At 39.9% G+C, this 24,101-nt stretch overlaps 1 protein-coding gene across 1 annotated transcript in view; it reads right to left on the bottom strand.

The window, feature by feature from the left end:
• Window positions 1-14,115, bottom strand: part of ATP2B4 (ATPase plasma membrane Ca2+ transporting 4) — a 158,807-nt gene extending 144,692 nt beyond the window's left edge. The window contains 1 exon segment of the mRNA XM_032218925.1: window positions 13,541-14,115. The gene's annotated coding sequence lies outside the window, so the exon portion shown is untranslated.
• Between the last annotated feature and the right edge of the window lie 9,986 nt (window positions 14,116-24,101).

Raw genomic sequence — 24,101 nt, 5'->3', positions numbered from 1 at the left:
TAATTTCAATTTAGTTATGATAGGTCTTTAGGATTGTAGTTGAAGGGCTACATTCTTTGAAAGCTTTTTTCCTAAGAAATAATCTATACAGAAAAGCCAGCTGACATCTCAGACATTCAAAATTCATCCCATCTTCATATCATTCACAAATGTTCCATGTGAAATATATTTAAGAACCATCACTTTGCCCATCAGCTGTTATAAATATTGGTCTGCTTTCATAGTCAAAACCTTTTCCTTATGTGTTAAGGCACAAAAACCCTCTCATCAAATTAATTAATATGTATGTCAACAGCAGTACATTTAGGGTCCTCCAGATTAGATAATACACATCCCAGGCACATTTTATTACCAAGGGATTAGTTCATACAAACCTGAAATTGGAAAGTAAAGGTACATTTATACTAGTTGAAAATTCTGTCCAAACTCCTCTCTAAAAGTGCAACTAATTTTCAAAAGATGGACGGAGGGCGAAGAAAAAGAATACAAATGGATTTTATTGATTAAAATTAAAAAAGCTTCTTACCATTTTTGATATCTGCTATCAGTCAGCCTCCTAATACTCATACTGTGAACATCACTGCTTTCACAACCAAGTTTCACTGGCAGACAACAAATTGCTAGGGGGGAGCGTTGTGAAGCAACAATCATATAGCTACCCAGAAAGATAGATTGATAAGATTTGTAAAGTTAAGAGTACACTTCCTGGCACATACCAAGGGAATATGTATCTGTTCTTTCTCATTCTTTTAATTTAAAAATGATATATTTTCAAATGTTACTTCCCGAAAAAGTCCTGATAACTAAAACTGAGATTAAATGCTTGAGTTTTTTATATGATCATTAGCATCATCACAAAATTTACGAAAAGCTTCTGTATGAGGAAAATCACACATGTATATGTACCTATAAAACCAAAAGATATCTGGCTCCTAATCTACAGGCACCAATGACTACATTTAAGCTATTGCAGAAGTCTTGGCATTGAATATCTCATTCTGTAAGACTGAAACTATATATGATTTTTCTTAATATGCTCCACCCTTCTTATTTATGTACAACACTAGATTTCTCAACAAGACCTTTTAAAGTTTGCTTTTTAACTGTTAAGAACTTAGGCATCCTTGACCAATATCTCCCCTACAGACATTGGATATGTTGGATACAAGATGGGCAGCAAATAAAATAAAATTTATTTACAAACCAGTATGTTAACGCTGATCTGAATGGGGATACTTTTAAGACTTGCATTTTAGGGATTCAATTTTTATATACTTTTTACAGGTATTCCATATTGCATTTCAAATACATAGTTAGATTCCAGAGCAATCATTTTGCAAAGTCAATTTGTGAAATTCACAAGGCAAGCAAATTCACCTTGCTTGTCTTTATGGACATGTAAAATAGGAGTCATAATATAGATGCTCACTGTCATACTAGTATGTGCTATAACATCATCATAATTATTATTCTATCATCACACAGAGTCTTCTTTTCTTCATTTTCCATATGAAAGCTAAAGCATAGTTTCTATCTTTTATCTTTCAGATTTATTTCAGAAGCAGCATAAAGTAAGAGTAAGACTGGCTATGTATCTTTGTGCACAAGACACAAGAACCTTCAAGAAAAGGTTCTAATCCCATAGACATTTTATTATATCTGATATTAAAGTCAATAGCTATTAATTAAAAAATATTAGTTGTTTTATTAGTTTAGCCTTGGAATCTTGGCAGGGACCAAAAAGTTATCTCCATTGACTACCATATTTTTGGGACTATAAGACAGACTTTTTTGTCTCCCAAAAGGGGGTGTAAATGTCTGTGCATCTTATAGATCGAATATTGCCGAAGCCCCGCCCACCTGTTGGCCATTTTCTGGCCTCTGCATGCCCCCTTTTCAGGCTTTTATTCAGGCCATTTTTGAGGCTTTTTCGGCCCATTTTTGAGGCTTTCTCCCGCCTGTTTGTTCATCTTTTTTCACCCCATTTTTGAGGCTTTTTTTGGCCTGTTTTTCCAAAAACAGGAGTCCCTGCATATCTGTTGGATTTTCATGTTCAGAAAATACTTTCCTCTAAAGAATGCAACATTTTAAGGTTATTGTCTGTAACACCGCCCTCATGTTTAGAACCTCTAATCCAATGACGTCTTGTATTTTTCATTCTTCTGAAAACTTATCAAATATTACAACTCCATTTCTCTAAAAGTCAATAGTACAAACACACATAATACAATTGGCGAGCTGTGATCAATTTCTAGAAATACTTGAATGGAAGGGCATGTTGGAGTATCTAGAAATATCTAGAAATGCTTGAATGGAAGTGCATATTTTACTTTTAGACTGCTTCTATGAATAAACAAATTTAGTTGACAAGGAATGTAAGTTTATATCAATCCTGTAATATATCTTGCAAGTATTTCTTCAAAGGAAACAATCCCAAAAAGTGTCAATATGTCTCGACTACTGAGAGACATTTCAGGCAACAAAATACAGTATTTTTCTTCTTTTGGACTTTCTATGATTTTCCAAAGAACTACCACTATTTACTTCATCCAATATTTGTTACCATGTTTTCAAAAGAAGTACTACATGGTAGAGCCAGGGATCCTTTAAGCCAGTGATGGCTAACCTTTTCGGGAGCGATGCCCAAAGCCCCAAGATGCAATGTGCGTGCAGCCCCCATGAATGTGCCCTGCCCCACACATGAGCCCTGTCTCCACACCACCACACACACCCCATGCATGTGCATGAGCCCCCCCCCATGCATGCAAACATAGCTCCGCCGCATGCACCCCATGTTTTTACGGCAAAGACCTGATCACCAGCTGGCCGGCGGGAGGTGTGCGCGCATGCACAGTGGAGCTGAATTAGGTTGACAGTTTGTGTGCCTACAGAGAGGGTGCCACGTGCCACTGGTTCGCCATCATGGCTTTAGGCTTTTATCTGTGATAGATATATCACTTTGCAAATTATCTTAAGAGAATATAATAGTAACATCAAGCAGAGATGTTTGGCGGAATGAACCCCAACTCATTAAAAAGCATATGTTGAGTGCTGTGGATATGTCTCAGACATGAGATCAGCAGAATTCAGTTGTGTTGAAAGGAGGGTAAAGCTGGTGATTTTGCCAGTTCCACCTGAAAGCTCCAGACTATTGGTAGCCTGCATGGAATAGCTTAAGAAGTATCATATGGAAAAGGCAATGACAAAAATTTCCACCTACCCACTTCCTTCTCCAGGAACTTTCCACAGGATGCTGGTTTGCTCTGCAGGAGAAACTCTTTTATTCATAACAGCAAATCTGGCTCTCTTAACTCTGTTAAAATCAGCCACAACTATTGTTTTTTTTTTCCTATCCAGAATCTCCTTATTTTGGGGGAATTTAAACCAAGAAAGACCCACAATCCACTTAAGAGACAGCAGCACTTCAGTTCTAGAGCCAGAAGTAGTACAACAATATAAATATTACTGTAACACTTCAGGGACATATCGTCCATTAGAGGCCCATCATAGCCAATCAGACAAATGATAGACAGAAGCTGGCACATCTCAGCAGGCTGTGTCATTAGCTGGCAAACTCTGCTGTGATGCACCTAAAGGAAAAAGAGCACAAGTTTCGCAGACCAAGAGTCGAACTATGAATTATACAAAACACTCAGTCCTAGATCACTTGATGGTATTTGTGATTTTATTTTGATGTAGTCACATGATGGACTACAGTTGATCACAACAGTAACCCTGGAGATTCTTCTTCTTACATCCAAGAATATGATGCTGCTATCAGGCTCTTGCGAAAAACAGAGGGACCTACTTACTGCATTCGGGCTGGATTGCAACCGCTGGGCTCTAGGAATGCACAATTTACCCAATGAACTGAAAATACCACAGTAATACCAGACTGTTTTATGTATTACCTCACCACCATATAAATCAACATAAAAGCCAAAAAGATTCAAATCCAGTTGACTTTAATAATACTGCTTAATTAGGTACCCAGTACTACATTCTTCTGGAGGGAGTTGTCCTGTACCTACTTGAAAAAAAGACAGTATCGGCTAGTGGCTAGTTATGCAAATATGAAGTTTTGCCAGTGTTACAAAACAATATCATTTGTCTAATAATAATACTCTATCACTGTGATGACAAACCCATGGCATGTGTACCAGAGGTGGCATGCAGCACCCTATCTGATGGCACATGAGCTCTCGCCGCAGTTCAGCTCTGCATGTGTGGCCCACCCACACATGTCCCACCCCCCGCGCATGCACACACATCCCCCTATATGCATCCCACTCGCCCGTGAATGCATGCCACACTTCTACACATGCACGGCAGTCTCTGCCACACATGCGCAGGGGTGTGGCACGCATGCACGAGGGAGTGGGGTGCATGTAGGGGGGTCGTGAGTACATGCGCAGGGGGTGGGATATGTGCGGGTGGGCCGCACATGCATGCATGGGAGGGCGGTGTTTGTGTGTGAGCTGCACACATGCATGGGAGCCGGACGCATGCATGGGAGCAGTGCATGCATTGCATTTTGGGGGTACACACTTTAGGCACTCAGTCCAGAGAAGGTTAGTCATCACTGCTCTACAAACTGCCATTTGGTGACTCTGGGGCACTGATGGCTAACCTTTTCCAGAGCGAGTGCCCAAAGCAGGCGTGAGCTGTCGCCCTAGTTCAGCTCCACAACACATGTGCCCCTGCTCCCTACGCATGCGCATGCAAGCCCCTTGTAAACACCCCATGTGCCAGAGACCCAATGACCAGTTGGCAGCAGCAGGTGCATGCGCATGTATGGTAGAGCTGAACTAGGGCGACTCACATGCCCACAGAAAGGGCACTGCGTGCCACCAGTGGCATGTTTGCCACAGGTTCGCCATCAAAGCTCTACATTTTATGCTTACATTTTATGGCGTTGTCCAAATTACAAAATATGTTTAGTTATATTTTACATGCACTTAAAGGAATAACTAAATAAAATAACTTCCAGTTAGGCTCAGAACTATATTTGGGAGACAAATTGTCTTTTAACTCCTCAAGCAACAACAACAACAAATCAAAAGGCAGAACAATTGTTGAGACTACAGCATTGGGAAGGAGACACATATAACTTACCCAAATACACAGACTTCAACTCTGTGTATTTAGTCTTAGGTGCTGCAGATTGTCAGTGATTTCCTTCTCCAGCACATGGATAAATACACCTGGAAACATCTACCTATCTAACTACTCTCTCTCTCTCTCCCTACCTACTGTATTTCTCTCTCTTTCTCTCTCTCTCTCTATCCCTCTATCTACCTACCTTCTCTCTCTCTCTCCGTAACTACCTACTGTATTTCTTTCTCTCTCCCCCTTTCTATCTACCTACGTACCTACCTACCTAACTACTCTCTCTCTCTATCCCAACCTACCTACTGTATTTTTCTCTCTTTCTCTGTCTCTCTATCCCTCTATCTACCTACCTTCTCTCTCTCTCTCCGTAACTACCTACTGTATTTCTTTCTCTCTCCCCCTTTCTATCTACCTACGTACCTACCTACCTAACTACTCTCTCTCTCTATCCCAACCTACCTACTGTATTTTTCTCTCTTTCTCTGTCTCTCTATCTACCTACCTACCGTACTTTTTTTAAAAAAATTGCCTCTTCAAAACCTTGGTGCATCTTATGGTAGTTACTTTGAAGGACTGAGTATTGAAGCTTGTTTTTAGTGAAATGTTTTGATAAAATGATGGCAGGGAAATAGAGAGAGAGATTTTGCTGGGCCAATGTCCCCAGAATAAAGGAATATTACATTACATTTCATTGAGCAGCTTGGAGATAGAATTTCCTCACCTGGAAAATTAGCATTAGGCTTCTTATTTCATTTTCCAGGGATTTATCTCTGTTCTTCTGCTGCAACTAAAGCAATCAAAGCTTTGAGGCATCTAAAAAAAAAGGATATTCTCTGCTAAATTTCACAGTTGATCTTGTGCCTGAAATGGTCTCAGAATCACTAGGACAACTCAGAAACCCAGCAAATGCCTGTCTTACCTCATCTGCTTCCTGCCACATAAAGTAATTTGCCAAGGGAAAAGTTTTGTTCATGCAGAATTTAATGTTTACTGGTAGCCATAAAAATAAAGAGCAACATTATATATTATAGCCCATTCTTTACACTTCAAAAAATCTGGGCGGAGGGTGGGTCCTTCCTGTCATAAAGTTGCACAAGCAGATTTCAGACAACTTCCATACTAAGGACTTTGAGCTTCCCTCATATGTATTTTAAAGAGGGTCCACAGATCATGCATTTACAATCTTCCTGTGCTTTTGAGAAAGTTGAAAGAGCAGCACAAATTCCCTAAGCACAATTCCTTCATATATATTTTTAATGGCCCACTTTTGATCTGGGTAATGACATATTGGAGAAATACATTTATCACAGTCCAGCACACATTTGTTATGTCAATTAAAAAGTCCCCCAAAGCAAAGATTTGCCAAACTCCCTCCTACTATCTATTTTTTACTGCTAGGAAAGTTCAGAGACTAATAAAGCAGCAGGCTGCCTGCTCTTCTGACAGCCTTGATATACATCAAGGGGCTTGTCTCCTGCACATCCAACCTAGAAGCCAGGGGGAATGGTGATGGGACAGTATCCTTGTTTTTTCCATCAGATGAGCTTCCCACCAATTTAGCTACAAAGAAACAGCCTTCCCTTTCCTCAATGGAGAAGGATGTTGGAGGAGAGTAACAGCTCTCTTCTGCAAATCTTTCTAATTCACTTTCTTGAAATTCCTTATTGCCAAAGGTGACAGTCAGTTGAAATGCTTGCTAGAACAATTAAATATTTTCCTGTTATATAGGTGGAGGGGGATGCTCAAGCAGGAAACCTATACTAGGACAGATGGTTGTCCAATCTCTTCTTAAACACCTCCAATGTTAGAGCACCTGTAACTTCTGGAGGCAAATTGTTAATTCATCTAACTTTCAGGAAATTTATCCTTGATTATCTCCTTGATTAGTTTCTATCCATTGCTTTGGAGACTAGGTTTACCCCCTCTTTCTGGTAGTCCCTTAAATATTGGAACATTGCTGTAGTTCAGTAATATTTGGGAAATCATTAAGTTCCCATTCCATTCCGTAGATCCTTACCAGCATTTAGAATTATTACAAACATACATATTCATAGAACAGTTATACAGTGAATTAAACAATGCTTTGAGAAGTGTGTGTGTGTGTGTGTGTGTGTGTGTACATTCTGATTAAAAAGTTTGTCTCTCAACAAGACAAAAGAAATCTAAAAATTCTAACCCAGTGCAGTTAGCCGGATAGAAAACCAATTCATTACAGTAAAGTCTGATATATTTAGTACTAGCACCAAAATTTATTACACTGACAAAGAGAATAAATCCTTTAATGTGCCTCACAAGTCGACAACAGATTTAATAAGCCAACATAGTAGTGAGGCAAAGAGCATTTCTGCAGCTCATCTTACAACTGGTAGTTCATCCGTGCTGTTGAAGTCCAGCTGCCCAATTCCCTGAAATACAAGGCAGGTGAAAGTGGATTCTGTTGCTTTTTGTTTGACAAAAGCAAGTCAGTAATAATAATAATGATATCATCTAGCTTGTTAATCTTTGAATGATGAGGATGACCAAATCTCTGAACTATGAACAGACATTTTATTTTTTTCCTCGTTCTTTGAAATTCTAGTGCCTCTCTTCAAGAATTGCTTGTCACAGATGGTTTATCTTATTGCAAAAATCACTAAAATATCACTGAATTTTATCATGTAGCCCTAGGCAAGTCATTATTTTTCATCCAATATTTCCTTACAAGAATGCTGCAAGACCAGAGAACTATTGTGAGATTTTGGAGGAAGAACAAGGTTCACACGTAAGAAAATAAATGGTATTGGTGTTCAAGGACTGCATTAGGGACAAAGTGATCCTCTTCAAAAATAAAAAATAAACATCAAAATAAGCATCAGTAGTCCAAAAGAACAGGAACAGGATGATAAAATTGGGGTAGTAATTATAAAGCATACAGGTAGATTACAGGTGCACACATCATGCTGAATTATCATTTGCTTAACTACAGGTAAGCCAAAACTTATCTGAGGAATCCAAAACTGGCTGGGGTCATAAAATGTGCTAAGGCCAATGCAAACAAACCATATTTGGGTAGCACAGCATATCAAATCAGCCTGTCCTTACTTTTTAATGCAATAATACTATCTAGCTAATTGTTAAGAAAAACAAGCAAACACCAATGGTTGTTTGGTTGGTTGTTTGGCTGTAGTATTTTCTATATTAGTACAATTAGCAGTGTAACCCCTAAATCCCTCCTCATGAGAAATATACCAAAAGATGCAAGGAAGGCAGATACCTATATTTAATCATAGCATTTGAAGTAATTGGTTAAAAGGGGGGGGTCTAACACTAACTAACAGCATTTAATGTTATTTGGAAGGCCAACAGAATGCCCACCCAGTCACATGACCACCAGAAGCTATGCTGGCTGGGGGATTCTGGGAGTTGAAGTCCACAGGACTTAAAGTCGTCATGGATGAGAAACACTGACATATAGGGTATCTTCATTGATAATTTAAATCAAATTTTACTTAAGGATAAGGAACAAAAGGATTACTTCTAGAAGCTATACAATTTCCAGAGTTCTTCTAATAGCAGAACAGTTCTTCCCTCTCAAAAAAAAAAGTGGGCATTTGGGTTTGAATTCCAAGTTATGAGGATAATTTCTATATTCGGATATAAAAATTGACCAAAGTCAATACTGTAATTAATATTTTAAACGTGAGCGACAACTCCAAAGTGCTAAAAGCAGGGCTTTATGTTAGAGATCTACCTCAGATTTAGGAGTTCTAAGCCCCCTCAGTTATAGCTTCATACAATTTTCCATTAAAAAATAATGTACAAAATTTAAAACTTTGTTGCTAGCTCAAACCTTAACATAACCCCACAGAACAGCGCTGTGTTATGTTCAGAAACTACTTCTATATATGCTCAAAATCCTCAGATCCTAGGCATTTGTAAGAGTGTAGCATTCTTCCCCAGACTCAAATCTGTGGATGGCTGTGGCTGATTCATGCTGTTGCCTACTGAGGTGTGATATACTTCTTCAAACTGCCAGGTTGATACAAACTAAGAAACTGCTAAAAACCCCACTGAGAAGAAAATCAACAACATTACCACATTCTTAGATCCTGATAACTTCTAAGACTGCCAATATACTACTGCTTGCTGATCCAACATCCCCAGTTGATCAGTTCCTTTTTGGCCAACCCTTACTATACTTTCATTGTGGTTTGTTTCAATCCTTTTGCAGACAGTCAACTATAACTTCTTACTGCCTTCCCTGCCCCAGCTTTGTCTTGTCCCCTCTCAGCCAAAGACCCACTGCGGCTATAGCTTCATGCTTCCAAACTCCAGATGTATTAGCCTCTTATTCAACTTCTTAAAATTTAATTTATAGATCACTCAAACTGACCCTGAGTCTGACACAAAAAGCAGCCCCTTTTATCTTTAGGGTTGTTTTTAGAAAAGGAACACACAGACACAGAACTAATTTCTGCCCTTTTTCCCTTCTTGCCCCTTGGAGTGGTGATAGATATGTCAGGGTTGCACCATTTGAAGCAGCTGTTAGCAGACTGCAGCTACTGTATATCCAGAGAAGCCAAGAGACTCCCACAAATTCCCCTTCCAGCTTTTTAGAGGGAAACATGTTTGATGTCTTCTACTGATGTTTCTGAATAAATTCAAGTGGTTAAAGTGTTGCACCTCTCTTCTGAACTTTATTGAAGGTGTGCACAACTAAAATACAGCAGGCTGAGCTCAGCCCTATGGACACTGGGCATGCAGCAGAGAGAAGGGAGGGGCAATAAATGCCAGGACTGCAGGAGCAGGAAGACCCCCAAAGCAAGTGGGAGGACAGGAAGCAATTCCACCAACCCAGTCCATTCCCCAGCAGTGATTCATTAACAGATGGGTGCTTCCCCCAAATGAGATTCTGTTTTCCCCTCAGGGGACTGGCAGGAAGCCAGACAAGATTATCTTGGTGCTAGTGGGGGAAGGCAGGAACTCGGGTAGCCCCATCTGCTTTGAAGCCATTTAGCAGCCCCAGTTATCAGATGTGATAGACTGCAGAGATTCTGCACAGCTACCCAAAAGAGCTCCTAGGGTCAACTTCAGGGAGGGAGGGAGGGGGGGCAGCGAGGAAGAAGTGGAAAGTAATGGCATAGGATGGAAAGCATCTCCTAGAAACAAGACTCCACACACCCCCAATGTCTAATAGTACAAAAATAAGCCTCATTAAGTTTTATAGGCTACACTCCAGGCATAGAGGGACCATTTAACATGCAGAGAATTGTTTCTCTAGTCGCTAGTATGTCCTTGAAGATCCCTCCTCTGCCTCCTATCCCTCAAATGTAGAGGTTTTTTAGTGATGAAATCAAATCACACCAGTTCACCAGACCAGAATGCACATTTTTAACAATTAGAAATAAAAAATAAATGAAACCCAGCTTACATTATAAACCTTGCATGTTTTCTTATTCTTTATTGTTTAAATCTACTATATTCTCCTTGAATTTTAGGCGGGCATTCCGGATTGCTTAACAAAGAACAGTTTACTTCTTAAATCTGATCATCAACGTAGTTAAAGGGTAGCTGAATACTGCTGTCATTGCTTTCTTCCTACCCACATTCTACAACAAGAATTTGGATAAGGCTAATGTAGAAGAGATACAAATGTATGTACCATAGGCAAAGTGAAGCAATGTTTTGGAAAAAAAGAATGGATCAGGGCAGGGTAGGGTGTGGAAGAGCTAGTCCCTTCAAATGATGGAAGCTTATTAGCAGGAGAACAAGTTACACAGGCTCACTCTTCTTCTTTACTGTTCACATTTATGAAGGCATATCCCCAAGTTGTTTCCAACCATGACTCTGCAGTCCTTTTTTGAATAGATGAGTCCTTACAAACATGAAATCATCTCTTTTCCTCCTTCCAACAGAAAATCTGTTTCCCCCTCACACACACCCCTGTCTATTTCTGGAATGGCTGCAGAAAGAGGCGCTGTTGTGCATGGGCTCACAAGGAGAATCAAAATCAGCATCTGGAACTGTGAGTTTGTTGGTGCTAATGGAAGTTGTTTCCTTAAACTGAATCCCTATATATGATGGGAGGACAGAGTAATGGGGAAAGAACTAGGTGCTTTAGAATTACATAGAACTAGGTGCAATACATAGCAAGACAATAGCAACTGGTAGTTCTGTACCATATGCGCTGTGTTTGGTAAGGAAAACTCCTACATGCCCATCTCTAGGACTATCTCTCCTTTAGTCTCCTGTAAGCTGTCTAGTTCTTGATCCACCCAAACCCCTATCTTTTTTGAATTCCAAAATATTCAGAGTCCTTTTCTTGCTCCTGGTTTCTCTGGCTTCATTTCCTTTCCTTTCCATATTTTCCAGACTTCCTTTTTCACCACTTGCTAATTTTGAAACTTTCCCCATCATATTCTTTTGATTCAATATACTAATGTTAATCAATCATAAGTGGATGGGATCTTCAGTCAAAGAGAATCCAAAAAGGGAATTGGAGGTGTTTCTAATTTGCTGTTGGCTTTCTTCTGGATTAGTACTCTGCCAAATTTTTGAAATTCCATTTTTGATACAAAACTTCATACATACATACATACATACATACATACATACATACATACATACATACATACGGAGGGAGGGAGGGAGGGAGGGAGGGAGGGAGGGGAGAAATAGCTCATTAAAAAAAGCCTTCCAGCCATTATTTTCCTGTTCTACTCACCTGCTCAAAGCCACAGTGAATTAACTATGAATTGAACAGAAATCTTCTTGGGAAAGATATGGGGATGGGGAGCTGAGCGATTTAGTAATTGGCTTTAGTTGGAAAAATTTAGGTGATTGGATGCCTTTGCCTTGTAAGGAGTTTAAATAAATCCTAGCCATTACTTCAACATTTTGCAGACAGAAATTAGCATACGCATTTTTATCATCTTTCTTTTTAAAAAAACCTAGACGTCCGAGTCCGCAATCTTTATTTAGGCAATCAACACGGCTTCGGCTCCACACTCCCGTTTTATAACAAATCCCCCTTGTTGGGGCTGCAGACCGTGACGAGGACTAGTACAGTGAAAAGGGAGGGGTCGTCTTTCCGTCCCGCCGCGCCCCTCGGAGGCGACTGATCAACTGGCGTTTCTACGCTCCCTCCTTATCCCCCCCTCCCCTTCCCTCCTTCTACATCTGTCCGTCTGGCCAGCCAGTCCGTTTGTCAGCGCAGAATAAGAGACGCTGCTGACCGCCGAAGAGGGCGGATCGCGCCCTTTCCTTTCCAATTGAATCTAAATGGTCTTTGACACACAGACCCAGTACTGTGCTCCCCACCGGTAAATAATCAGGTTAGTGTGCTAAAGACCAGGGGGCTGAACACAGCGCGCTAGAAACGCTGGAACTGCACAGCCCTTCCAGTTGGCTTTCTTTTCGTCATTGGCGCTGAAACCAACCCCGAGGCTCAAAAGCGGAACGGGGTCTTCCCTTGGACGAAGTACTGTCCCACACAGCTCCGGCAGGGCAGCTCCTCACGTTTTGCAACTAAGCTGCGCGGGGTAGATTCCCTGTTTTCCTCTTTTCACCAGCCCCGTCCCGTTTAACGATTTTATCCGCACACCAGCCAGACGGTTTCTTCCCCCTCGGGAATTCTTCGCTGCCTTTGCCCCTCCCCAACCACCTTCGCTAACAGAGAAGTGTTGTAATACTGAGGGTGTAGACTTGCCAGGGCGACTCAGTCTATTCGAGGCAACCAATTCCTCCCGTCCGGCGATTCAGCATGCAACGAGGATCAACAGCCAGACCAGTTTTTTCAAAGTTTCAACACGACAGAGACTGGGGGGTGGGGGGGGGATAGCAACACTAGAAAACAAGCTATTTAGTGGTCTGCCTCCCCCTCCCCTTGATTTTAATTCCTGACTAAGATCCACCAACCATTTAATGTTCTATGAAACCCTACTCGAAATAGAACGAACTTCAGACACGCGCGAAAGTCCGAAGATATTTTCCAACAGTTTTGCATTCCTTATCCTTGCATACGTTTTCAATCGTTCTGCTTTACGTTTCTCCAAACGCAGGGAATACCCTAAATTTTCGAAAGCTAATTATAGGCATAAAACTATGTAGCCTTCTCCCTCTCCCCACCCCGCAAGTAAAAGAAAACCCGAGCCGAGGATATTTGGAGAAAAATCCTCCTTTAGATTCACCGGCAAAAGAAAAGGAATTCCAACCAAATTCCTGTCTACTCCACCCAAATCTGCCTTTCCCTTTTTCTCCGTCCCCCCTCCCCCAAGTTTGCTTTCTACCAACAAGCACCAGAAACAGGCGTGGGTGATAACGCTTGCAACACTTTTCCCTGCCCTGCTGCCTTATTTCTTCGATCGAAAAAGCAGGCTAGCAAAAAAGCCAACTCAGTCACTGGGGTGGGTGGGGGTGGGGAGGTGTTAAAAAAAAAAAAGCAAAATACCTGATTTACGGTTGTCCCGGGAGCGCGAGACGAGCAGACACGAAAGGACTCTTTCTAGACAAGCAGACAATCCACGCAGTCGCAGCTCCAAGTCGGCGGCCTCGGGAACAGCGTGCAGCCAGCAAACGACCGGAGCAACGGCTCTTGATCGATCGTGGCGACTCACGGGCAGAGACGAGTCCCGCCGATTTCCCTCCACCTCCTGTAATTCTGGCTTCCACAGTCTGGGAAACCCCCCTGGATTTCCATAAGGGGAGGGCGGAAGGGGAGGGGAAACCTTGAGAGGGCTACTCGGTTTCCGATTCTGCCGACCGCCTGCTGAAGTTTAGAACGAGCCGCGAACTGGAGAAGGAGCAAAATGACTGGCTTCTCCTACAGAAGGCTCGAGCGGGGATCTTAAAACTGGGCGATGTTTATTCAAAGGAAAGCGAGGGTCTCTCAGAGAGCGTCCCTCGTTTCCTTCTCCTCGTCTTTCCCCCCTGTCTTTTTAAACCCAGCCCTCGGCGAGTTGAGTCCCTCCTGCTCTGAGCCGCGGAAGCTTAAGAAAATGTTCGTCATGGTAACACCACTGCCTAGTCCTGCCAGATTCACCCCCAGCCTCCAGAGAAGGAGGAGCTTTGTTAAGGTGGTTTCAAACGCAGCAGGCCCAGCCCTGGGACTTGCCCTTTTTTTTAAGGGGGAAGAGAAAAGGGTGCTTCCAGAAGAGCGCCGCGGAGGCGGAAGAGAAACACGAAAGAAAAAGAAATTCGGAGCAAAACATGCGTGTAAGGCGTCCCTCTCCCCTTCGGGTGTGGATCCTAAAGGCGAAGTGAATTAAACATTGCTGCTTGGGGAGGTGGCCGCACACAGGGAGACTGAAGCTTTCAATACTTTTCTTTTTCCAATCACAACCAATTCTTCCTTTCAGGGTTTTTAACAGCAATAAGATTAAAAAGATGAAAAAGCTCTGCAGTCAAAGGTGGCTCCACCTGATGACTGCATGGGCACATTCCTGCAGCTTTCTTAGCAACCACCGGCAGCGCCAAACTTTGGACAGAAATAGGTGTTATGGTAGACCTGTGCATATTTACAGTTGATTATAATAGATGCTGTTTGAGTATTTCTGTCTTCCAGCTTTTTCAGAAATTCTTGTACTATGAAATGGCATGGGTGATATTTATTCTCTTGACATCTTAGACAGAAACCTATTACTACGGCACTAGCTGACCATATTTTATCCTCTTTTTATTTTTTTCCAAAACTCACCCAGCAGACAAAGATATATAAGCTTTGCCATATCTGATAATCGAATCATTGCTACATTGATTATAAAGCGCAAAATTCAAAGTATAAACTTGTGCTTTAAAATGCAATTAAGTTCTCCATTGATCCAAATCCAGTAATTTAGGAATACAGAAAACTACAGGGAGTAGTCATGTAGAGTCAGCAGGAACTGGGTAAAATCAACAAGTCTTTATCTTTATTTCTTCTTTTTGTTAAGATTGTCCAGCCAGTCAGCAGAAGCAGCACAAAAATGGTCATGATGTTGACAAAGCCTAACTTTATAATGTTCTACATGGCTTATGAAAAAGGTTATTTTCTTACAAGCATAAAATAGCTTTATTTAGTTGTGCCATGGGGAAGACAGACATCAATTCCATGAGTTGAATGAGTCAGCATATCAAACCCATTGATTTCAATGGTAAGGGTAATCAAGAAGTCTTTTATCTTTCTTTCTTTTTTTTAATTTAATCTAGTCCAGCCAGCCAGCAGAAGCAGCAGTCAAACATTAACATGATACCAGTTCAGTAAGACAACACAGTCTGAAAAATATCAGCTTCCTAATAGGAGAGTCCCACGTTGCCTATCAATAGGCCTAGTTCTGCACAAAAATGGCCATGGTGTTGACAAAGCTATATAGCTTAACTTTATAATATTCTATGTGGCTTATGAAAAGATTCCTTTAATAACATAAACCAAAACTATAAAACTTGTGGTTGTGTCATGGAGAGGACAGACATTAACTCCATGAATTGAATGAGTCAGCATGTCAAACCCTATGCATAAGTTCCCGTAAGTATGTATGTAAACAAGGGATAAGATAAAATTAACTTTACCATTGATTTCAATGGCAAAGTTAATGGCTTACATAAGTGCTTCCCAGTGAAATTATCAAAACTTAAAGACAGTTTGTACTGAATCATATTTTAGCCTAGTTTATAGTCTAGTTTCTTGTAGTTGAATGGTTAGCGGGTTGTACACCTCCTGAAAATTGGGTTAATTCGGTAAACTTAATTGGTTAAAGGTAAAGGTTCCCTTCACGCATACGTGCTACTAGCGTTCCCGACTCTAGGGGAAGATGCTCATCTCTGTTTTAAAGCTGAAGAGCCAGTGCTGCCTGAAGACTGTGGTCATGTGGCCGGCATGACTAAGCGCCAAAGGTACATGGAATGCTGTTACCTTCCTACCAATGTAGTCCCTATTTTTCTACTTGCATTTTTATGTACTTTTGAACTGCTAGGTTGGCAGAAGCTGGGACAAGTAATGGGGACTCACTCTGTTACGCAGCGCTAGGGATTCGATTTGAATCATTCGAACCACTGAACTGCCAATCTTTCTGATCAACAAGCTCAGCTCAGCAGTGGCTCAGTGGCTAAGTAACAGTGTTACTCAGTGTTACTCGTAGTTAGAATAACACATAAACACAGCTTATGTTTCACCAGGCTGCAATTTTTTTTAATTCTTCTTTTCCAAAAAGGAATTGTGGAATCCTATGGAAGGAAAACCTGAGTAAGAACTGACCACTGAATCAAAGCAGCACCTGAAAAACTCATCTGAACTATCCTTTTTAATGATTACTTGTACTGGAGGCTGTAATTATCATGGGTAGTTAGAGTACCATGATGGAGGGAAATGAAAGAAGAAATGTCAAAGAAACAAAGATCCTTTTCAAAAGAACAAAGCATAGCTGTGCCTGAAAAAAAGTTCCTTATAAGTTTAAAAAGGGAAGAGAATAAGGAAATATGCAAACACATTGCTTTCTCCAATCCATAGATGGAAAGTCCATAAAGGTTACGTTGGGGCAGCCTTGTGAAGATTAGGCCAGAAGGAAGGCAGAGTATCCTATAAGGATTGTACACTTGTTTTATGTATACACTACATCAGATCAATATATGCACTATATCAGATCAATAACTCCTGAAAGGGTTCACAGTTTTTCCACCTATTTTTTTCCTCTAAATTGTGATAAGCTGTAATGGTGCTAATACAAGAAGAGGTATATCATATCTGCAGTGTCCATCCAACCCAGAAACTTGAAATGAAACCAGGCTTTTTAAAATTGGGATTTGGGAGAAAAGATTTGAGGAAGGCTAGCTTTGATAATGGTAATTGCAGTCAGTATTACATGCTCAACAATGGAGAAATGCCTACAATGGAACATTGGATTGTGAATATGGTGGAATTCACAGAAATGGCAAAATTGACTTGTTTGATTAGATAGATCAGATCAGAAGATTGGAAAACCTTTATGGATTTTTTGTTGAAAACAGAAGAAGTGAAAAATGAGTTTTGGGTTTGTGACTTAAAATGATTAAATATGGAAGAGAAAGGAACTACATAAAGTAATTTTAAAGAAGGAGGAGGGATATGAATTTAGTTTGTAACTATTGTTACAAAGAAGATTGGAAATAGTTACTGTACTATTCTTTGCACTTTTTCCTTTAAAGTTTTTCCCCTTAACTCTGCTTTATATATTTTCATGTTTATCTTTTACATACATACATACATACATACATACATACATTTATATATATATATATATATATATATATATATATATATATATATATATATATATATATATATATATATATATATATATATATATGTTGTTATATTTATGCTGATAAATAAATAAAGGGAGACTAGTATAGATCTATTTCAAGCTATTTAGCTCTCATCAGCTAGCCATACCCATGTTGGGAATCGAACCTGTGCTCTATTGCCTCTTAGGCAGATGTGTTAACCATTGAGCTACAGAGCTCGACTCCTTATCAGCCAGCCAGGGTGAGAGGTATATATTTAAAGTCACATATATATATATATATATATATATATATATATATATATATATATATATATATGTGTGTGTGTGTGTGTGTGTGTGTGTGTGTGTGTGTGTGTGTGTGTGTGTGTGTTTATTTGTGCTGATAAATAAATAAAGGGAGACTAGTATAGATCTATTTCAAGCTATTTAGCTCTCATCAGCTAGCCATACCCTTACTGGGATTTGAACCTGGGCTATATGGCTAGCTGATGAGAGCTAAATAGCTTGAAATAGATCTATACTATACAGAGCCAAGGTGGCGCAGTGGTTAAATGCAGCACTGCAGGCTACTGCTAGATCAGCAGGTCAGCGGTTCAAATCTCACCGGCTCAGGGTTGACTCAGCCTTCCATCCTTCCGAGGTGGGTAAAATGAGGACCCAGATTGTTGGGGGCAATATGCTGACTCTCTGTAAACCGCTTAGAGAGGCCTGAAGGCCTATGAAGCGGTATATAAGTCTACTGCTATTGCTATACTAGTCTCCCTTTATTTATTTATCAGCACAAATAAAAAAACACAAATATAACAAAGGCAACAGTAAAAATATTGGGTTTCTGTCGTGATGGACTCTTGTGACGAGCCGAAGGACAGATGATGGAAGCAGTTAGCTTCCTCCCATAATTGGGGCTTACCAGGGGTTGTAAAAATCATATATATATATATAGTTATAGTTATAGTTATAGTTATAGTTATAGTTATAGTTATATATAGTTATATATAGTTATATATAGTTATATATAGTTATATATATATATAACTTTAATAAAAATGTTTACTTTTTTAAATCTGGCTCATGCATAGCTCAGGCTTTGTGACGTAGCATGTTCTGTCAACACAACTATAATAGCATAAGAATAATAGTTTATGGCTTAATCTATGTGAAACAATCAAATCTGGTTTAACAAACCATGGTTTAGCATTAGAAGTAAATCAGGTTATAATGCCATCTTTTAAGAAAGAAGCTGGTTTCAACTGTGCTTTTGATTATCTGTAATAGGTCAATCGAATTTATGAAATAGAGCCTAAGGTTATCCACTCCTGTCTTGTGACTTGTTTGAGCACAATCTTTCCGCTTAAGGCAGAATGGGACTGGATGTCATATGAAAGCATTCACATTTCATATGATTCATTAGAAAGAAAGTACAGTTCTCTATCCAAGGACAGATTATATATGGCAAATATATGTTAACTCCCAAATGGATTCAAAAATTGCTGATGATAGAAGCAAACCGATACACAACAAAGCAGATTTGAAACCATGCCTGAGTCCATATAACCACACTCAGTCAAAATAGGATTTCCTTGTTTGTAACTTGACACATTCTGGAAATCCAGTTAGAGAATCTGTGAACCAGGGTTTATAGTTTAATATATTGTATCAACCCAACCAGTTGTGGTGTACCCATTAAACCATCTTGATTATGAATTGTTATATTGTGAAATAGGGGAAAGGAAGGAAGGTCTTATGAAAAGTAAAAGACCCCTTGAATCCTTTTGATTGAAGGAGACCATGGCTTTGCTTTCTACTGTAACTCCCGAAGATACTATATAAGACAGAATTTCAGCCATGCTTCTTTTCTTAGAACTCTTGTAGAAAAGACCACAACTTTTGGATTTCTGCATCTCATGAATCTATTAAAAACTAAGCTTGTCCAAGGGCCTCCACTAGAAATGCTGTTGAGTAAGGGGAATAAATTTACTAAGGTTTGCTGTTGAGCCTTTAATAACTGTTAGCTCTTCAAAAATCAAGGAAAGATATGCACACTACAATTCCCATGTGCCTTTAAATCAGGCTGCTGTTCAAAGCATTGGAGCAGGATGCTGGTAATTTTTTGGCAGCTTTAATTGCTTTCGTGTGTTATTAGTGATAATTTACTGTAGTTTCATAGAAGAAAAATATTGCATCATAGGATGTAACTTTCTAACACTGTAGAATTATGATAGAAAGAATATCATCAGGCAAAAGGACCTTCTTTGATTCATCATTCTAATTTTTGCAGCATTTTTTTCATGATAATAAATTTATAATTTCATTGCTATTCCTACTAGGCACTGTGGGATCTCTTTGTACTTTATGTTTGCCCCTTTGGCTCTTTCAACTTGATAGTTGTTCCTTTTGTTCAGCTAAGAACAACTTATCTGAATACGTGCACCACATATTGAACTTGAACTTGGACTTGGACTTGAATTGGAGTACTCTGAACTCTGCCACATGACAGCAACCTTCACACCAGACTGCATGAACCCTGTATGCAAGGAGACTGGGAGAGCTGCTGTTTGAACAGTCATTGAAGAAAATACAGGAAAAAAATTCCATCGGTTTGCAGATTTTATATTACATCATTGCAAAATAATGCTAGATAAATCTGTTCATTTGGATTGTCCCGGTTTCTCATTCCTTCTTGTTCATGCTGTCCTATTTCTGTAACTTTTGCAGTTTTGTTAAAACAATTCAAAAATCAAAATCTATTTTTATACATTTTACACTGTTTATTTGTGTGTACTATTTGCGTCATTTCCCTTAATCAAATACTGTTTTCCTTAATCTGATTTGATTTTATACAATTTCTCCTAATTTATGTATTAGAATATTTTTTTCCTGTTCATTTTACTTTTTAGTTGCAAACTACAACATATAGTCTGGAAAAGTATGTATTTGTAAATTTGGTAAGTTTGCATATGTTACTTTATGACCATAATTAATGCAAATTTCTGGTATGCTGTTTTAGCTTTTTAGATGACAACTGCAGCTGCAACAACAATCCATACCTAAACAATTGTAAAATAAAATGAATGAGAACAGAGGTTTATGATTGTAATAGCAATGCATGTTTTTTTTATACAACATGCTTTGCATTGCACCATATTGGGGGTGTTGCATGTAAATTCTGCAAATATACTGTAAAATTACTGTAGAATTTAAATCTATATGAAGACCACCCAAAACTAAGTCCACAGGAACATTTACTGGGATGGGATAGGATAGGATAGTTGGAAGAAACTTTGGAGGTCTGCTAGTCCAACTTACTGCTTAGGCAGGAAACTCTATACCATTTCAAATAAATGGTTGTCTAGTCGCTTAAAAACTTCCATTGTTGGAGCATTCACAACTTCTGGAGGCAAGTCTTTTCACTGATTAACTGTTCTAACTGTCAGGAAATTTCTCCTTAGTTCTAAGTTGCTTCTCTCCTTCATTAGTTTCCATCCATTGTTTCTTGTCTGCCCGAGAATAGCTTGACTCCCTCTTCTTTGTGGCAACCCTTGAGATATTGGATCATTGCTATCATGTCACCACTAGTCCTTTTCATTAAACTAGACATACCCAGTTCCAGCAACCGTTCTTCATATGTTTTAGCCTTTAGTTCTCTAATCATCTTTGTTGCTGTTCTCTGCACTCTTTGAGTTATCTTTAAGCTATAGTATTGTTATTCTAATTCATATGCCTATTATTTGAAGCTAATGAGAATTTTAGGACAAAATTTCTGGAGGACCCCATTTTAAAGAAGAGTAGGCAATCTACTAGAATGCCAGCAATTGCAAATGAACTATTTGAATAAAGTAATTATAATTGTGGTAATCCTAATTTTGGTTCAATCAAAACTTAGCTTTTGTCTTGGCACCTGCTTATTGATTGAGACAAAGTAAGACAGACAGAAATAACTCAGGATAGCGATGATAGTAGTAACAGATTATTTGCAATGCATTTTTATTTGCTATGATCAGGGTGGGTAGTGCTAAGAAATATTTGTATGGAAGGGACCCGAGTTCCAAACAAACAGCAGTGAAGTCACTATTTATGCATTTTGTATTCTGTCAGTGTACAGGTAGTCCTTGACTTACGACCACAAAAAATATCATTTGTTAAGTGTGCTTTGACTCATTTTACAACCTTTTCTTGCCTCAGTTGTTAAGTGAATCATTGCAGTTGATAAGTCAGTAACACGACTGTTAAGCGAATCTGGCTTCCCCATTAACTGCTTGTCAGAAGGTCACAAAACTGATCCCATGACCTTGGGACACAACAGTGGTCATAAATATGAACCAGTTGTCAAGCATCTGAATTTTAATACATGATCATGGAGATGCTGCAAAGGTAACTGTGAAAAATGTTCATGAGTCACTTTTTTCAGTGCCATTGTAATTTGAAAATGGTCACTAAATGAACAGTTGTAAGTTGAGGATTGCCTGTATTGAAGTGATATCTCTGATTAAGTCTTCACGTTGTGATCATTAGGATTTTTGCTTCTTACGTAGTCTGGTACAAAACTGACTGGTCTGTGGCGTTCCCTCTCTTCCCTTTGCAGGGTTGTCCCATGCCTATCTGAGCAATTGGGAAACACATGTCTGTGGAGCTGACAATTCAGAAAGGAAACATTTTGCAAAAGTTTTAAGAGATCAATGTAAAAGTTACTAAGTTTTGTTCTTCTCACTTTCACAATCCATCTATTTTTCAGATCCAACACAGTGCAACTTCTGTAATCAGAGCAACTGCTGGGTATAAGGAACAGCACATAGATTTTGAATCACAGTGTTTTATAGCTGATCTTTAAAAGAAGCATGTGGGGGTGGATAAAAGAAAAGTAAAATCAATCTTCAGGAAGAGTGCATTACCCCTCACATGGAGTATTGGTTCAGTGGAAAATTAGAAGGATGCTATGGAGAGAGTTAGAAGGCCAAGGAAAACATTGGTCTTCACCTAACAGAATGACTGCCGTACAGGAAGAATGAACTGTTCGGACATATCCAGACTTTGAAGGATCTTACAAATGGCTTTCCTAGAGAAAAGCTGCCTTTTTAAAAGTACAGCAGTAAACATTAAGCATTGCTTGAAGCATCTGGTTTGGTCACCATAATACAACCATTAGACATAAGTGTAGCCTTCATTAATATATTGAGCAGATTGGACAGCCTCTCCAGAAGTAAACTACAACTCTGGCTAAAACATCAATATTTATAGCCTTACTATTATGAAAGGCCTGACAGTATTTATTACATTTTCATCAATTGTTTTCTTGGACATTAACAGTATTTTTCAACCTGGCATCATTACTATACAGATCTCTAAAAAAATTCCATTCTTTCAGTTCATTTCCATTCAAAATTATTTTCTCGTTTTTAATTTAATTCACTCTGCTAGAGCTGCTTTATCTATTCGGTGGAATGCCTTTTTTCTACATCAAAATCACTATACATTTCGCCTTTTTAATATTAATCATTTCTTGCTGTGTTTGACTATATCTTTTGCAACGATATCTGTACAAATTATGTATTATTTCGTTCTATTCATATATTTTTTTGGTAGCAATTATTCTCTTATATGCATTTTTCTCATCCACAGCTGCTTTCACTTCATCATTTCACCAATAGTCCTTTTTTAATTACTTTTCCTTAGTTTAACCAGCCTAATCATTTCTCTGGCACTTTGTAACATAAATGTTTCAATTCTTTTCCAAGGATATACTCCAGGCTACCGGTTTCAAACTGGTGGCCTGTGGGCCAGTTGCGTCACATGCTGGGTTTGCGTCCCCCCAATGCAGCCGACGGGTGGGGCCGGAGCCACAGGCTCCTGATTGGCCCCGGCGCGCCTGCCAGCTGGCGGGAAAATCACTGACCTCCTATTGGCCAGCCACCTGACAGCTGTCATATAAAGAGCTGTCAGGCGGGCGAGCGCTGTCCATGTTCTGAAGTTCCTAGTTGCTGTTAACTGTTAAATAAAGCTGTTATACTTTACCTCATGCCTTGTACTTAATACTGGCGACGAGGATGAGCGACATGGACCCCGTCATCGTCCCGGCCCTGGCTCCTTCATCTGTTTTCGCTGCTTTCAGGCCAGAGGCTGAATCATGAGACGCCTTTTTAGAGAGGTTCGAGGTTTTCCTCATGGCTCACGACCTCTCCGAGCTCCCTGAGGGGAGACGACAAGGCAATTTTCTGCACTATTGCGGACCAGAAATGTTCACCACCGCCCGGGCTCTAGCTGCACCGGCACCGGTACACACTCTGCCTTTAGATGTCCTCATGGCTCAGCTCAAGATTCACTATGAGCCTTCGCCTTCCAAGTATACCCGCCGGCAATATTTCCGGCGTTGTGTTCAGAGGCAAGGCCAATCCATCAGCCAGTATGTGGCTGAATTACGAGTAACTGCAATTAATTGCGAATTCGCCGACCTAGAGGACGCCCTCCTTGAACAATTCATCTATGGGCTCCTCGACATCAACTTGCACTGAAAAATTCTGGCTTGCACCAAGCTCTCGATGAAGATAGCGGTGGACGACGCCTGGGCTTACGAAATGGCCAGGCAATCCACCCCAGATGTCCATTTCCCGCCATCGGCATTGCCGGTGCTGCCTAACTCTGCTGCTGCTTCCTCCGTCGACTGCCTTCGTTCCCTGCCTCCTCGGGATGGCGGCGTGTGCCTCAGCTGTGGTGGCCGCCATCCCAGGGCTTCCTGCTGATTCCGAATGGCCCTCTGCC

This window comes from Thamnophis elegans, chromosome 5, assembly GCF_009769535.1.
Source record: "Thamnophis elegans isolate rThaEle1 chromosome 5, rThaEle1.pri, whole genome shotgun sequence".
Taxonomy (NCBI): Eukaryota; Metazoa; Chordata; class Lepidosauria; order Squamata; family Colubridae; genus Thamnophis; species Thamnophis elegans.
This window is presented reverse-complemented; position numbering and strand designations above follow the sequence as displayed.